The sequence below is a fragment of the Hyaena hyaena genome, unplaced genomic scaffold, assembly GCF_003009895.1.
Source record: "Hyaena hyaena isolate Hyena2069 unplaced genomic scaffold, ASM300989v1 scaffold_343, whole genome shotgun sequence".
Classification (NCBI taxonomy): Eukaryota; Metazoa; Chordata; class Mammalia; order Carnivora; family Hyaenidae; genus Hyaena; species Hyaena hyaena.
In genome coordinates this window covers 1,514,418-1,518,921 of record NW_024080975.1, presented here as the reverse complement: position 1 = coordinate 1,518,921, position 4,504 = coordinate 1,514,418, and positions in this window count along the sequence as shown.

The window sequence follows — 4,504 nt, the reverse complement described above, 5'->3', positions numbered from 1 at the left end:
GGGCTGATGTCTCCACGGGCGTCTCTGGGTGGAGACGCCTGCGTTGTGTCTCAGGAGTAGGAAAGCGCAGCCCCGCCCTGGCAGCTGTGTTTGTTTGCACGGAGAGGTGTGTCTGTTGGTGATCACAAAATATTATGATCCCATATGTCCAAACTGATCATAACTGCGGAGATGCTTATTTTCAGATATATCTGAGGTGCTAATGGCTCCCATGTCATTAGGGAGCTGTTCTCCCCAGACAGCGACAGAGCGATCTGAGGGGCTTGGCCGGGAAACGCCGACTGACCTTGTGAAGTTCAGCTGGCGGACAGAATCAAATACCCTGAACAGTGGCAGCCGTGATGGGGAATCAGGGAGCAGGCGAGTGGCCTCGGGGTGACTCCTGACCTGCTCGCGGACCCTATTCTGGCACCATCTCCTGCACACATTTACACCCGTTTGCTTGCTTACTTACCACAGCAACCTGATGGGATAGAGGCTGTCCTCACCCTCACTTTTCAGATGAGGAAACTGAGTCACAGGGCGAAAGTCTTGTTCAGAGCCAGCCACTAAGTGGGCCGAGGCAGAAGTGGGGGACGCAGTTTGACTTGTCCACGATTTGTTCCCGGGTAAAGGTGGGTGTCGAGCAAGGTCTCAGTGCTGTCTACCCACAGCTCCAGGGTCAAAACATGATTGCAATTATTTTTTATCCATGTCTTGAGGTAGCTGTGTTAGGAACTTATTGCCTGAAATCAATGGCATGAAAAAGCACACATTTACTGTTTCATAGTTTGAGGGTCTGACATCCAGGCACAGTGGAGGTGGGTCCTTGGGCTCCGGGTCCCCTGTGGGCGTGTAGTCCAGGTGTCCCTGGGGCTGGAGCATCGGGAGGGGACCATGTGTTTCCCAGCTCGCTCACCTGGCTGTGGGCGGGTCAGGAGGTCACCCCAGTCCCTCACCTGGCTGCGGGCAGGTCAGGGGGTCACCCCCAGTCGCTCACCGGGCTGTGGGTGGGTCAGGAGGTCACCCCAGACCCTCACTAGGCTGCAGGCACCCCTAGAAATCATGAGTCTGCTGTGGAGGCAGCTGCCTGGTGCCCCTCAGAGCTCGGGCTGTTGGGTTCACGTCTCTCGCATCACCTACTAGTGTGTGGAGTCGGCAGGGTTTCTCTCTGTGTCTGGCTTTCTCTGTTTACGAAATTTGGATACTGATAGTGCCCTCCTTGTCGTGTTCTGTGGATGATGATAGATAAGAATAAACGCTTAGAACGGGACTATTTGCGGGCTCAGCACCCGTCAGATGCCGTCCCGTCTCTCCAGAGGGTGAGGGTGGCAGGAGAGGGGTCACGTGGACCTGCCGTCTCGTCTGCAGTCAGAGCGAAAGGAACCTCTGAAAACATCCTCTGTGTCATTTGGGGGGAGGGAGGGCTGCATGTCACGGAAGTCTACGTACAGTCCCTGTCCTGCCCCTGTTCAGACCTGGTCACGCAGCTTAGCCCGCAGAGCACACGAATACGGCTCCTGGTCCCTGTGCTTTTCTGTGGGTGCCCCGTACCCTGATGCACAGAGACGAGGCTCCTATGGACGGGCTGATGGCACGTGCGTTAGTGTACGGGGGGGGGGGCGGCTCGCTCACAGATTCTCCCCTCCTCCCACATGACCTCATCGCAACTGATCACATCTGCAAGGACCTCATTTAAAAAAGAGCATCACGGGTGCCTCGTGGCCCAGTGGGTTGAGCGTTTGACTCTGGATCTCAGCTTAGGTCTTAACTGCAGATTGTGAGTTCAAGCCCCGTGTTGGGCTCCACGCTGGGTGTGAAGCCTACTTTAAAAAAAAAAAAAAGAAAAGTAGCACAATCTGAGTTTCTGGGATTAGGGCTTCCACATGAGGATTTCGAGGATACAGTTCAACCCGCAACAGGATTTGGCCACTTCATCTGGATCAGGGCACTGAGACTCAAAGAGGAGCGACAGCTTCTAAGCTCGGCTCTGGAGTCCTTGAGCGAGTGCTGGCTCACACTCTGCGCAGTGCCCCCGCCTCCTGCCCGCCCCTCCCGACCACTCTGGGTCCTCCTCCTGGCCGCCCGTGTCCCCGGAGGGCTGACCCCGCGCACCCAGCACCCACCCGTGCACCTTCCAGCTGGGCTCTGCTGCAGGGAGAGGCTGGGTCCTCCCCCCACCCCCGCCGTCCTTCCTGAGTGTGCTGTTCCCTGCGCCCGCACCCCCTCCCGCGGCTCCGCCTTGTCCCTTCATCCCACAGTGCCTGAGCCACACCCTGCCCGCTCTCTTCCAAACACTCCCCCCAAACTCTTCAGACTCCAAGCTGGAGGCACCATCTGTTCCCAGATGGCACCCTGATTGATGCTGCTCTCCCGGTTCCAGTCATTTGTCTTAGACAAAGGGTAAGAGAAACAGTGCAGAAAGCTGGGATGGATTACAGGTCCCCGGGGGCTTCTTAGAAGCCACCTTGATTCATTGGCAGTGAATCGATACTGTGCAAGCAAAGTAAAGAAGAGGTTTTTGTTCCAGAGCTTCTTGTTCCTTAGCCTGTGTGTGCAGATTCGGCCAGACGGTGAGGATCCATGCCACCAGGGCAGTCCTGCTAAGGGGGGGTTCACACACACACACACACACACGCACGCACACACGTGCATACACACACACCCCTTTTTAAAAAGAGCATCTCTCGAGGCCAGGAACCAAAGTCCAGCAGGCTTTGAATCCTTGTCAGAATCAAACCCAATGCTGTTGATTCTGTTCATGTCGCTCCCTCTTTTCCAAAGTACAAGGGGACAGAGAAACTCACCTGCTGTGCCACGCGGTTGCCGTGGCAACCACCGTGTTCCGGTCGGTGCCCTGCTTCCTCTTTGTGCGTGGCGATGAGCCCAGCTCCTGGAAATGCGCTTCTGTGAGCTGGCCTGCACAGTTGCCTTTTATGACTATAGCTCAAAACGGAACCAGATGATTGTGAAGTTTTGCCAGACATGGAGCATTACGTTCAAGGTTGCAAACACCCGCACTCCCGTTTATGTGACTGCCTTTTGCATGAGCAGCTTCACGCCTTTGCCGTTTTATATAGAAATCCTTCCAAGGTCAGAGTCATAAAAACATCATAAGAATTCCTCTCGAGAATCAGAGGTGGGCCTGCTGGTTGGACAGCACACTCCCCGCCCCCTTAGGTAGTTTCCTTGTTAAATTTTAAGACATTTAAATTTTCTCCTGGGAAATAGATATTTTTACAGTTTCATTAATTGCCACTTCATGTGTTTTTCAATAATGTAATCATTCCTGTGCCGTGAAATGAAACGCAGTGTGCTTAGTGCTGCATTTATGATGCTGGGGTACATTAAGTGGGATAAACTTCAGAAGTGCAAATAGAAGTATTGAAGGTCATTTGTGTCCAAGAGGGTGAGTGGTGCATGATGGGAAATCCATCCCTTGTTTCAGCAAACAGCTCCAGAACCAGAAGCTGGCACGGACTTCTGGAAATATTTTTTTCCTGCTAACCCTTTATGCTGAATCTGTGTTTGACAGAAGCTGCTTCCAGAGTTATCTCAACGCGGGGAGGAGGAGGGGGAGGGACATTGGCAGAAGGCAGCTGAAAACAGGGTAGCGGTTAAGTGCCCAGACTCTGGGGTCAGGCTGCTCGTGTTCAAGTCCCAGTGTGTGGATGCAGGCAGGCCCTTTAACCCGTCCTGCCTCATTTTCCTGCATAGAATGGAGGTAACATGGCACCGACTTCATAGTCATATGATCCTTGAACAAATTGATGTTCATAAAATGTTCAGAAGAGCACGGGACAAGTGCATTTAAATACTTCTTAAAGGAAGAAAATAAATATTTAAGAATCCTGTTCAATGGTGCCTTCCCTAACAACTTCTCTCATTTTTAGTTTTATTCTTTAAAAAATGTTTACTTTTTTTGTGTGAGATATATTATGTATTATATAGATATAGATGTAGATGTGAGAGAGAGAGACTAGGGTAGGAGCTGAGAGAGAGGGAAGGAGAGTCCCAAGCAGGCTCACCACTGTCAGTGCAGAGACCAACATGGGGCTCGAACTCATGAATCATGAGATCATGACCTGAGCCGAAACCAGGAGTCAGACATTTAACCAACTGATCCCCCCAGGGGCTCCTGGTTTTATTCTTGGGCCTGGATAACTGTCACTGAATCGTGACGGCAAAGTTAATATGGGCATATTAGGAGGTACACTGTATTGTATACATTTCCCACAAATCTCATCCACAAACATGAGATTTCACATCTAGTTTATAGTCTTTCTCTACTTTTTTTTTTTTAATTTAGGGGAATCACTAATGATACCTGAATGATGGGATAGAATGGTAATAACTTGTAGCATTTTTCTGAGTACTTGGTATGTGGCTGGGCACTTTATCAAGGGCTTGATCTGAATTATGTCATTGGGGCTCCAGAAAAAGCTTATGAGGTGGTTAAGAATTGAAAGGGCTGAAGCTCGCTGGCCCAGGATAGCCCAGCTAGTAAATGGTAGAGCGGGGATGT